The sequence below is a fragment of the Cydia pomonella genome, chromosome 8, assembly GCF_033807575.1.
Source record: "Cydia pomonella isolate Wapato2018A chromosome 8, ilCydPomo1, whole genome shotgun sequence".
Lineage (NCBI taxonomy): Eukaryota > Metazoa > Arthropoda > Insecta > Lepidoptera > Tortricidae > Cydia > Cydia pomonella.
Window position 1 is genome coordinate 23,216,508 of NC_084710.1, and position 14,115 is coordinate 23,230,622.

Below are 14,115 nucleotides of genomic sequence, written 5' to 3' on the forward strand. Positions count from 1 at the left end.
TATATAATGATAGTATTAACTACATAATATAAGTTACATCTGATCTGCTACAAAGTCTTAACTTATTCGCTGCCAAGCTACAGTCGACAATATCGGCCCGATTCGAAGAATGCTTAACCATTCACATGCTTCATATTTTTCAGTGACTTCCATTATTATAATAAAATAAGGGTGACAGCTGGCAACTACAGTTACCAAAAGCAAGTGAGTGGCTAAGACACGTTTAAAATCTTGGAAAGATCTTTAAAAGATCGATAACTAAAAGACATTTCAAAATTGACGTTTATTTTGATTCCGCTGTGATCCCAATAAGATCTATCTACGATATTTCTAACGTCAAAGTGACACTGGTTGCCCGATTCGAGATGCTTCTGTCAATTACACATACAAACGATATCTAAATGAGAACTTATCGTTATCGTATTCATTCTTCAAATCGGGCCATTAGTCGTGATTAGATAGGTACAAAGTACGAAGCGCCTGATTCTAATTTAGATTTATTTTAAACAAGAAATTAAAAATCATAATCGATACCGTTTAATTATTTTACAACCCTGTTGAAATAAACTGATATGAAACTTGAATCACCCCGTACATCTCAAAGGTGCCCCGCCGTATAAATTACTCCAAATAATTCCCGGATTAACATTTTTAATCTCCGAGCCGTGTCTCCGGAATAAATTACCTCCAGACAGATAAAGATAACTGCACTTTAGGGCCTAACTTATAACTTCATTTGTTTTGACTTCTTTAATGGCATCTATCATTCAGCCTGACGACTAATATGAATCGAGTGTGAGGCTGCTTGACGATTCCGGTCAGCGCGGCAGATATTGGTCGGACGATCCGTGGTCTTGGGGCGAAACTCTTAACTGTTAGTGTGTAGTCGCAGAGGCAGCAGCAGGCCATTGTCGGCAGGCATTAATCGCTTATGTGTGTAGATGTTATAGGTCTGGGATGACAAGCCACCTGATAGGACAAGAGTCTGCAGGTTGACCGGTAATGGGTGGGAGCCATGGGGATCAGAAATTAAGAGCTGCGCTCTTGTCGGTGAAGCAATCTCCAGGTATTTCTTTTCCTTGGCCTTTTCCTTGACTAATATAATACGACTTTCACTTTCTCCTTCACTTGGTCCATGTATGCTATTCTTGGCTTTCCTCTTTCCTTCGACTTCCCCTTCTATGATTATTGTGATGAATTCTCCTTCTTCTTCTTAGTCGTATACTCTTGTCAGAGTAGTCGTGGTCATTGCGGTGGCTTTTTTCGCTGTTTCCCGCCACACTAGACCCTACTCATAGTGTTGTGTTCCTGCCGGTGAGTAAGGTTGCCAGAGCTCAACGAGGGTGGGAGGGGGTTAGGGTCGGCAACGCGCATGTAACTCCTCTGGAGTTGCAGGCGTACATAGGCTACGGATACTGCTTACCATCAGGCAGGCCGTATGCTTGTTTGCCACCGACGTAGTATAAAAAAATGCTTCTCTATTTATTGTGATGAATTACCCTTAACGTTAATGTATCTGCACCTTAATGCACGTGTACATATAACAGTTTCAACGTGGAACGCACATCGCAGGACGGTTGCCAAAGTTAACTTGTCTTTATTGTGTTGTACAGTTTTATCTATACTAGCAAGTTTCCGTTTAAAGCAGGTTACCTGATATAAAAGTTGATAAACGTAAATACTACCTATGACATCTAGCACAAAGAAGTGCGCAAAAATAATATGTCACGTCCCTTTATATTTACAAAATAATGTCAAGCACATAATTTTCCGCTAAATATATTTATTTATGAATTTCGTGATGAAAAAACAACCACAGAATTTAAAACAGATCTTTTTGAAAGATCGTAGCATTTTTAGGGTTCAGTACCTCGAATGGAAAAAACGGAACCCTTATAGGATTACTTTGTTGTCCGTCCGTCCGTCTGTCTGTCTGTCAAGACCCTTTTTTACAGGAACGCATGGAGGTAGCCAGAATTTATATCAAATACTCAAGTCTACTGTCCCTTGGAGCTGTGAAAAAAATCAAACTTCTAAGCCAACGCAATCAAAAGATACAGCCGTTTATGCCGCAAATTTCCGCAAATTTTCGCAAGGGAATCAAAACCTACAGGGTACTTCCCGTGAACTCAGAATCTTGAAAGATACGAAGCAACTTCTTAAAGCACAGATAAAGGAAAAATTGCGAAAACCGTAAATTTTTGTACGGAACCCTCGGTGCGCGAGTCCGACTCGCACTTGGACGGTTTTTTTAAGTCATAATGCGGTTGTTAAAAATATGAATAGCAACCTCGAGGCCTTTTCCTAACGTCTTCGATTCAAACTTTGATTTTTAACAAAAAATTGAATAGGTCTGAATCATTTATTACTAATTATGCACAAAAGCTATTAACATGAAAACAGCTTCTAAAATGCGTTATGTTATTTTTGATTGAAATAATCGATAACTTTGTTCTTGTAATATTACCTAACAAAAATTAACAATTCATTAAGCATCACGCGCGGCATACTGCTTTGGAAGAAGGATCTGAACCGACTGCACCTTCTACTTCACTATTAATTTTCTTACTTGCATGTCTAATAAATTCTTTCATTTCATACATCCTGAATGTTATTTACGATCTACTAAAAGCACCGAATAACAATCTACCCTACCTAATTCCCATCCAAAGTTCCCGGTAAACACGTATATATAGACGATTAGAAAACTTTGGGAGTCAATAACCGAACGCCTAAACTTTTTCGATTAGCACCTGCTAGTATGGCTACACTCGAAGGACACAATTTCCAGAAGGCGTTTAGTGTTTCGTGTACAGTCACCGTCAAATATATCGGAGCGGCCAAAGTTGGTCACAAATATCTGAAACACACCTCTATTGTCAAGGCTTTAGTGTGTGAGTGTGTGTTCAGATATTTGTGACCACTTTGGCCGCTTCGATATATCTGATGGCGACTAAACTCAATACCTTTATGACCTTTTTGGTATTGAGGTATCCTAAAGCTAAAAGAGCGTAAATGTGTAAGAAAAAGCGATGGTTTTATGTTCTTTTTGTTATGTTTCTTCACCCTCTTTACACGTTTTCTAATAAGGCGCTTAGTGTGTAAAGAACTTATGCGTTTATGCCCTTTTTGAAAGAGATATCGCTAACTCTAAAAGGACGTAAATGTGTAAGAAATAACAACGCATTTATGTCCTTTTTGTTGAGGATGGATAGTAGAGAATGTAGTTTGAATGTTAATAGTTCCGCAAGTTTTGGGTGTTTAGCGGTTTGCAATACAAAGTGCAATCAGGTTTTGTAATTGATTTATTATTGTGTATAGGACACAGGGGAAAGGTTGTAGAAGGGAGTAGTTAGAAGTCGCTTTAAAGCAATATCGGTTGCTACTTTTGTTTAAGTTTAAGACAATTTGTCTTAGGTACTGCTTTTTTTGTCGCAATTAAGAATCTTGAGGTACATATGTAACTACCTATGTGCTCGTACTGGTTTAAACTCTCACGATTTTACACGTTATTATTTTCATTTAAAAAAATCATGTTTGATTCTGATGTTTTGCACAGTGTTGTTCCACAAAAGTTACCTAACATTACCGTGTTGCACAGTGTTGTTCCACAAAAGTTATCTAATATTACCGTGTTGCACAGTGTTGATCCACAAAAACTACCTAATGTTACCGTGTTGCACAGTGTTGTTCCACAAAAGTTACCTAATGTTACCGTGTTGCACAGTGTTGTTCCACAAAAGTTACCTAACCTTACCGTGTTGCACAGTGTTGTTCGACATAAGTTACCTAATGTTACCGTGGTGCACAGTGTTATGCCACAAAAGTTACCTAACCGTACCATGTTGCACAGTGCTATTCCACAAAAGTTTACTGCGGTGTACCTTAACATGTACATAAGTGCAAGAGTGTCGCAATGACATGATAGAGTAGGATAAAATTGTCGCCATTCACGAAAACGCGTCCCTTGATTCGTATTGTCATGAGATTAAAGGTTAGATTTAATAAATCTGTGCGTCATCGTAGATGACACGACCTATGTACCCATAGGCACTGAATTATTGTCAAGGAATTTTATGAAGATAAAAGCGCTAGCCAAGTTTAAAGTTAGTGTTTTAATCGTTGTTGAAATCGTGATAAGTATATCGCAGTATATCGCATTAGTAACATGTCTCGGCGACACAAGTATACAGGGTAAGAATCGTATCAACGTGGCAGGTTACTTTGGCGCTGTGCCACTCGTGATAGGTGAGTCTTTCCAGGCACAGTTCGATGCGTTACAGAAGGGATAATATATATTAAATTTTTTACAAATGATCAGACGAATCACCCAATGGTAAGCAATTGGTGACAATCGCAAAACCAGACTTTGAAAGTGAGCTGCTGGCCTTTGTGATTGGGGTACGCACTTTTCTTTAATTTCAGTCTGATGTGGAGTTCGTGTAACCTGTTATACTCAGGTAAAAATTGAATCGGAAACTGTTATGTCGCCAAAATGATTTTTAGTATCTAAGATTATACGAGTAACTATAAGGAGGCAGACCAAAAAAGAGATGGCGGGATGATCTCGACGCTTTTTGCAGCGACTGACCAGAATATGCACCAAACTGTGATGAGTGGCGGAAGAAAGCGGAGGCCTTCGCCCAGCAGTGGGACTCAAAATAGGCAAAAAAAAAGAGATTATTACTAGTGGCTATGAGCTGCAGACCCCCCATGGCTCCGCAATTATGAAACATCTCCTAAAAATAAATTGCCAATTTTTTTATAGGTATTAATTATCGAATCTGCTCACCCACGAGAATTTGTTAAAAATGCGAACCATAGACGACAAATCCGGACAAAAGAAAGAATTTTTGACCAAATTGAAACGGAGACTTACTTTTGCTCGATCAAGTATTGCATGTAAATTGTTGCCTGACAATAATTTTTGCTTTTTTTATTTGATTTGAGAAAACAACAAAAAAAAATCCGAATAAACATATCTCTACTGCATTATCAGAATGTAACATTGTCGGACCGTCTTGAGCAAATAAAGAAATTTCCCTGCGAAATTTATATGCTCCGGAATTGTCCCGTAATGTCGCTACTGAACAAAATTTGGATTGTCTGTAAAGCTTTTATTATAGTGTTCGCTTGTAATTTATACTTTTTTTATTTTATTTTATTTTATTTTCTTTATTGGGGAAAAAAAAACAGACATATGCAGATGATACAGAAAAGAGGATATACATTTTCCTAAGCTCAACATTATGACTCTGACATCATTGTACATATTCGAACTATGTAAATTTTTAAGAAAGTATAACCAGTTTTTCCCAGCAGTAAAGAACCCTAGCAATATTAACTAACGCCCTAGAGACAGAATTCCAATGCCGCCATCTAAACTAAAAATGCACGCCTCTAGTCCACATGCAATGTGTATAAAAGTGTACAATAAACTTCCAAAGACAATTAGAGACGAAGAAAAAAATACTTTATTTAACAGAAAAATTACATAATATTTATTAGACAGCTGTTTTTACTCAGTGCAAGAGTTATTAGATAGTTAATTATAGAAATAGTATTTAATATTTTGACGACCGGTTTGGCCTAGTGGGTAGTGACCCTGCCTACGAAGCTGATGGTCCCGGGTTCAAATCCTGGTAAGGGCATTTATTCGTGTGATGAGCATGGATATTTGTTCCTGAGTCATGGGTGTTTTCTATGTATTTAAGTATTTATAAATATTTATATATTATATATATCGTTGTCTAAGTACCCTCAACACAAGCCTTATTGAGCTTACTGTGGGACTTAGTCAATTTGTGTAATAATGTCCTATAATATTTATTTATTTATTTTAATATATTAGTTTAGATATCGCAACCTAAAAATATTTGTAACTGTTTAAAAGATGTATATGAATATAATATGATGCATGATCGCATGGTTATTTAAAAAAATATTAAAGATAGCCTTAAGCCATAGTTATTAAGTTAGATTTAAGTTATATTGCAGTGCCCTACAGGGTTTCATAGCTGAACCAATATAATGTACCAACCTGTATAACCTATGAAAGCAATAAATACACTGATTACTCATTACTGGTTTTACATTATAAGTGCAACCTACATCCTGAGACAATTCCCACTAGGATTTATAAACTAATAATTTATAAGTGGCATTGCCTTCGGATTGAGGTATAAAATGTTAGTAAAATATGTACTAAACTAATATTATTACACTGACGATAATATTAGTAGCTACAGTGCTGACAAGATTCAAACATATAAGATTCAAAAAGTGAAACGAGGGACTACACATATATATATAAAAAAAAAAATCGTGAAAAAAAACACGTATACAATTGTTACAAGTGTTGCGCCCTCCTAGTAGGTATGAAGACACCTGTGTCAGGAGAAATGTAATATAATATATGTAGTGTTAAATATAAGACTAAGATGAACTTATACGATGGATATCTAGGTGTGAGAGGAATAAGAATGTACAAGGAACTTAAGGTCTTTGTCGAGAGGCTATCTTGAAAGACTATACATAAGTAATACTAGTGGATTCGAATAAATCCTGAACACTGCATAGAATTTATTAAAATGTATTTATTTAACCATTTTTATGTTTTAATATCAGTTAACTTTATATTATAGGTATCTGGTATACTTAACCTTTATGAATAAATATAATTATTTAATTCTAGTAGCACGTTATTTGTTTCAATAATCTTAGTAAGTGGCTGATTTATCTCTCGATAAGAATTCTTAACATTCCATTTTTTAAGAGATGTTTTTTACTCTAAGCATATTTGTTTTTGCAAAGAATATGTTATATCAAAGACAATAGTACAATAACAAGTAACATAGTATGTAACTAAAAAAAGCGGCCAAGTGCGAGTCGGACTCGCGCATGAAGGGTTCCGTACCATTTGAGACGTATTTAAAAAAATCTACTTGCTAGATCTTGTTCAACATTTTACCACTTTGGACACACATTTTACCACTTTGGAAGTGTCTCTCGCGCAAACTATTCAGTTTAGAAAAAAATGATATTAGGAACCTAAATATCATTTTTGAAAACCTATCCATAGATACCCCACACGTATGGGTTTGATGAAAAAATTTTTTTTTTAATTTTATGACGTATTAAAAAAAAAACTACTCACTAGATCTCGTTCAAACCACTTTTCGGTGGAAGTTTGCATGGTAATGTATATCATATATTTTTTTTAGATTTTTCATTCTGTTATTTTAGAAGTTACAGGGGGGGGGGGGGGGGGACACATATTTTTTCACTTTGGAAGTGTCTCTCGCGCAAACTATTAAGTTTAGAAAGAAATGATATTAGAAACCTAAATATCATTTTTGAAGACCTATCCATAGATACCCCACACGTATGGGTTTGATGAAAAATTTTTTTTTTTTTTTAATTTTATGACGTATTAAAAAAAACTACTTACTAGATCTCGTTCAAACCAATTTTCGGTGGAAGTTTGCATGACAATGTATATCATATATTTTTTTTAGTTTTTTCATTCTGTTATTTTAGAAGTTACGGGGGGGGGGGGGGGGACACACATTTTACCACTTTGGAAGTGTCTCTCGCGCAAACTATTCATTTTAGAAAAAAATGATATTAGAAACCTCAATATCATTTTTGAAGACCTATCCATATATACCCCACACGTATGGGTTTGATGAAAAAAGATTTTTTGAGTTTCAATTCTAAGTATGGGGAACCCCCAAAATTTATTGTTTTTTTCTATTTTTGTGTGAACATCTTAATGCGGTTCATAGAATACATCCACTTACTAAGTTTGAACAGTATAGCTCTTATAGTTTCGGAAAAAAGTGGCTGTGACAGAATCGGACAGACAGACGGACATGACGAATCTATAAGGGTTCCGTTTTTTGCCATTTGGCTACGGAACCCTAAAAACGAACAAAATAAATAAACTAATCATAAAAATTAAAACTAAAATATAATAGAACTTAAAATAAACTTATAAATAAAAAATGCTCCCCAGGTCACCTTCATGCATTATGGTATTCATATTCATATTATTTTATTGAACCCAGAAGGCTGGCAGCGTTACCTTTTTGGATGGCCAGGCTTTTTAACCTAATCTAAAATAAGAAATATAAATACTAAGTGATGTAAAGAAATTACATGCGAACGGCTAAGGAGTAGAACTCACGTCCTGCAAATCTTTTTCCAACCCACTATAACTTGAATCATTTTGAATCGAGAGTGAATAGACATTTTTTGTAAGCATTTTCCATCCTATCTGCATCGGTATTTATGACTAGCTGAGATTGTGGTGAAATGCTTACTTATATAATATTTATAATAATAAATAAATAAAAATGTAGACGTGAAAGTAAACACTGTAGCTAATTAAAGAAGTTACTTATCTAATAGAAACGAACGAACTACTTGTTTAGTGTTATTATCTAAAATGGGACAGCTCAGTACCCCTAGTGTAAATTTAGTCGATAGCGAAACGTGACGTACGCGTTTGCGTTAAGTCTCATTTTGTATGGGTTTTTGAACAGCGCGCCAAGCGGGACATTTTGGAAAGTCAAAAATCTCATACAAAATGACACTTAACGCAAACGCGTACGTCACGTTTCGCTGTCGAAAATATTTACACTAGGGGTACAGTATTCATTTATTTTGACATCAGTACCCACAATAAATATGAGCTTACCGTGGGACTTAGTTAATTTGTGTAAGAATGTCCCTATAGAATTTATTTATTACTATTTATTCATTTTCTCTCAGATAACCGTAATTTAATTAAATCAAAATTAGGTTAGAAATTCAGTTGTGAAACAGTTACAATACAGTTAAATGCAACGCTTCCTGTAATCGGCATTAATTTTGATCGGAATCTGAAAATGAGTTCTAGCATATAAACTTGGCCTTAATTTATAACCAAAAACTAAAATGTTCACATTAATCACAATTAAATATGTTTCACAGAAACACGACGCAACATTTAAAATTTGAATTTTAACTAGAATTAATTGCATTATGGCATGAACTTCACAGGGCGTCACATGAACAGCCTTTTTAAGAACACCTGTACCCGCTATGTGATATGCAATACATTATTTCAATATCAATTTCAAAATTACAGATCACATTGAATTATTTTTAATCCTCCAGAGGTTATTTCAATATAGAGGCTATTTATTTTCAGTTTATGTATACTCTACCATACACAAAATGAAAACAAAATGACTCTCATTTTTCCAAAATTAAGGACACGATGTGTATTTTTCACACTAAATGATGCGATTAAGTATTGGACACTAACACAAAACTACACACTAACGAATATTATTTGAATGTCGCAGTTCTAGTGAAAAACGTTTTCACAAAAGTAGGAACGAAGTCAGGGAGCACTAAATTAGAAGATTTTATCGATACTTTTTTTTTTATATACTACGTCGGTGGCAATCAAGCATACGGCCCGCCTGATGGTAAGCAGTCTCCGTAGCCTATGTACGTCTGCAACTCCAGAGGAGTTACATGCACGTTGCCGACCCTAAACCCACTCCCCGTCGTTGAGCTCTGGCATACTTAATTACGTGTTGAACTTGTTTACCATAATTGTAGTTCTGGGCTATTAAAGTAGGGTGCTTTTACGATAATTATCTTTAAAATATCCCAAAGCGATTGTCACCGATATACTTTCCAGATATATACATATTTAAAACTAAAATAAATTAACATTGAAGCGCATAATGAACAAAGATGCGCACAATATAATTTACATCGAAATTCACTATAATCGTTTAGTAATTATTAAAATGATTGGCATCCTTTTTTGAAGCTCTTTAAAGGAGAACTGGTACGAATAATTTTGTAAAATTATCAATTACTTGTGTCTTTATCCCATGAATGGTCACCAAGGCTTTATTTATAAGGTACTGTTGAGAATTAAGATCCAATCGCAATCCAATTAAGTACTTGTTAACGAGATTACTGAATGTCTTGGAGTTATATCTGTGATATACAAAGTTGACATTGTCCAGTGGGTCGGCCCAGATACCGCTGGAGCGACAGTGTACAGGCGGATCTGTGTCAACTCAAAGCCGATAACTGGCAGGAAGTGGCACAGGATCGGGACAGGTGGCGTTCTCTCGTTTTGGAGGCCAAGACCCTCTTTGGAGGCCACAATAGTTAGTTTAGTTAGATTACTATAGAAATAATGCAATTACTTTTCTTTATAGAAATTTGATAAAAAAAATATATGTACATCAAATCATACAAATACGTCTCTTTAAGAAAACATATCGAATTATTACAAAAGGAAAAGAAAATATAATTAATAAAGAGCTGAGAATATACATTAAGTATATCAATCTGACTGATTTCTGTGATGTTGTTGTATTGTATTAAGATCTAATGTATAAATAAAATAAAATTGTATTTTTGAATAATTTCCCCATTGAGTGAACCCTCACCCTAAGAAGGCAACTTCAAGGCAGACATAAGTATCTTTTGGTGGCTTTTTAATAACACTATGGCACAGGCGTTTTCCATTGTCCGTCGCCCGTTAACCTTTATGATCAAATTTGGCAGAGTCCAGCCGCCACATTCACATCACTCTCTCGACCATAAGTTTGTATCCAATATAAATTGACCCCTAATAGCCACCCGTAGCGTCTCCCGAGCGTGAGCATCTAGTCTACTCTATGACTGCTGCTCGACGCAACGTTGACGCAACTACGCAGCGACGATATTTTCCGTAGCGCTGACTAGACGCCGACGCTCAAAAAACGCTAGTGTGGTCCATATTTAACAAGTCTTCAATATAAGCACATAACAAATATACAGGACGCGAGGACAGATACTTCAGGTTGGTAGGTCTCAATTTGATTAAAACGCCCTCGTAGAAACATGAATATTGTACCATATACGGGTGATTCTCAACTTTAGTAAATGGGTCAAATTTTTTTCCGTTGTCTTGTTTTTTGTCACTAAAAAATGTGACGGGGGGAGCTTTTTGTGTGAGTTGAAATTTATTTTTTTATTTTTCTCATTTAGAAGCGTGACAGAAACAAGACAACCTACATATTAAAATTAATCAACTGACTGCCCTAAGGAACACATGCGTGCCGTGCAAACATAGAGACTATACTTAACCGATTTCCGTACTATGTCGTGGTAAGTCTTGTGTTTTTTACGATATATAAGACAAACGAGCAGACTAATCACCTGATGGTAAACAATTGCCGTCGCCCATGGACACCTGCAACACAAGAGGGGTTGCAAGTTTGTAGCCATCCATTAAGATAGGAATATGTTTTTCAACAGAGACCACACTTATACTGGTGGCCAAAAGCAACACGCGAAGTATGAAGAACAGTGAAACGCATTTGGCAGAATGCCTCGTCGCAGGTACAGGAATGGTCTTTGGAAGTTTGTATTACATTTCGAGTAGTTACAGAAATTATAATTAAATTACGCTAGACCACTTGACGGTGGGAATCAGTTGCATTTTACATATTTTATTATGATAATTGGACATTTTATTTACAACAACAATATACATAATGGATAATATATATACCTATGTATATACCTATGTATATACACATAGGTATTACTACAACTAGCTTAAATACAACTTTGAATTCAAAATACCTAATAATTGTACTTTATTTCGGAGCAAAGACCCGAAATTCGCAACTCGTGTCAATTTAAAACACTCCCTTCGGTCGTGTTTTAATTTATCGCCACTCGTTTCGAATTTCCTATTTTTCGCACTTGTATCGTAATGTACTATTCAGGAACGGCGAGAATGGACCTTCTGTGTGACTGTAGGTACTAAGTGTAGCTTGAAAACGTCAAATGTTTATAGCAATGCAGAGCAAGAGGTTTTACGTATAGAATTTTACTTTGTCAGCCAATCAAAACTTTTACTGACCAATCACAACTTTTTTTACAGAACATATAGTGCTAATTTACCGCCCTAGTGCGATAATTAGCAGATTACGTACATAACTATGTCGAAATTTTAAAGGGCTATATGTACTGTAAATCGTTGTACGATACATGTGCAAATAGGTAATTCGGACGTATCGATAGAAAACACTCCCTTCGGTCGTGTTTTAATTTATCGCCGCTCGATTCCGATTTCCTATTTTTCGCACTAGTATCGTAATGTACTATATTAATAGAAGGAAATTTTGTATTGGGTAATCAAAGCTGCGGGAGCGGTAGTTATGGAGAAGGGTAACTGAATACATGTCAAATAAGTGCCAGACATGTGGGCCGTTTTTTGAAGTCAAAAATGTACTAAGATTATACCGTATATTTCGTCGCTGATGACAGACGATTAAATCGTGACCATCAAAGACCAGCGATTTGTTCAATCGATTGCGTATTGTACGTACAGTCACGTCTGAAAATATCGATACGAAAGAAGTGCCAAAAATATGTATACATTACCTTAATATATGCGCAATAAAGTCGTGTATACATATTTTTGGCACTTTTTTCGTATCAATATTTTCAGACGTGACCGTACCTAATAATTACACAGAATAAAAATAGGTAAATATTTCGCTAGTCAGCAGCAGCATTGCCCACCAACGCCAACATTTGGCAGGGCTCGGCAACCTTTCATCAGCCGTCTGCATTATGCAGGTGTTAGCACGGGGCGCACGTCCGCCGTAATTAGATGAGGCTCATTACGGCCCTCAGACTAACGTGGTTATTGGGGCATTTGCTTGTTCCATTTATGAGGTGTTGGGTGAGGTGTCTGGAAGAATAGAGGAAATAAAAGTGGCATTGTAATGTGTTAGCATTTTCCTCTTTATTTTTGATATGTAAGCACTGGGGATTGGTTTGTCAGTGGTGTTTTTGTTTTATAAATACAACCCTTCAGATTACGACTTAAAAATCTACTAAGCAGCATCTGTTTGTGAAAATATAATTTATAACTGAAATATAACAAGAAAAAATCATCACGTAAAATAAAAATAGAAAGATTGGAACGTGCGACTTTTCGGCAGATCGATTCTATTCACCAACCAATAATAATATAATAAAATATATAATGTTTTTACAGAAACATAATGATATGGTTGAACAAACAACGTTAATATAAAAATCGTTTTCTACTAATTATGTATCTAAAAATAACATAATGAGGAATAAAATAGTTCTAATTATGAATCAATTACCTTAGGCTTGCATTGTTTGTGATATTTTAAAGCTAACTCGGGAACATTTACATACGCAAAGTTGAAACGATTCACCTAGCCTCTTTAAGTCAGGTAATTTGTCTTCGACCCACACGACAATATAAAAACGCACGTACCTAATCCGAACCCACCGTGATCCATTACGAGTTCCGAAGCAAGACAGCAACCCTCGCCTTCCCATCACAGTAGTTTAAGCACCCATTACACCCCAAAAAAGGCCGTATATCTCGGCCCGCATCATCAGACCCCTCATTCCCTTCTATTACCAAACACTCATTTCAGAAAAACCAGTAAAATTATGCTCTAGATCACGCAGATTTCTCAGCGGTCGACAGGCCAGCCTTTACTGGTTTGGTAGATAGAACTGCTTGGGAATACAATGCCAGGTCCAGTAAATCACGCACCTGACCGAAGGCACTTGTCTCGGACATAAATCTAGCAGCGACCCCTAACTCATAAATATTGAACTATTGACTCGGCCTAAGCCGGCTTGTTAATGACGCCGTGATTTAAAGGTTGGCGAGACCTGGATTTGGATGTTTGATTTGAGTGTTTTATTTCGCGAGTTTGATAAATTATGGAGTGAATTATAAAGTTACTATTTTTAACCGATAAAAGACCAAAGTACGTGATTCTAAATTCGACAAGTACAGCTTAGCATCCCTGCATACAAATAGTTTTTCTGACTGTATATATATATATATATATATATATATATATATATATGTATATATATACATTATATATTAAAAACATAAACATAGTTAGATAATTATTATTATTGTATTGAAGATCCACTACACATTTTGCCGTACGAATATTAATTCGACATAACTCGTACTTCGCTTGCACGAGTGCATAAGTACGAATAAGATGCGTATTATCAAACCAAGATCAGATT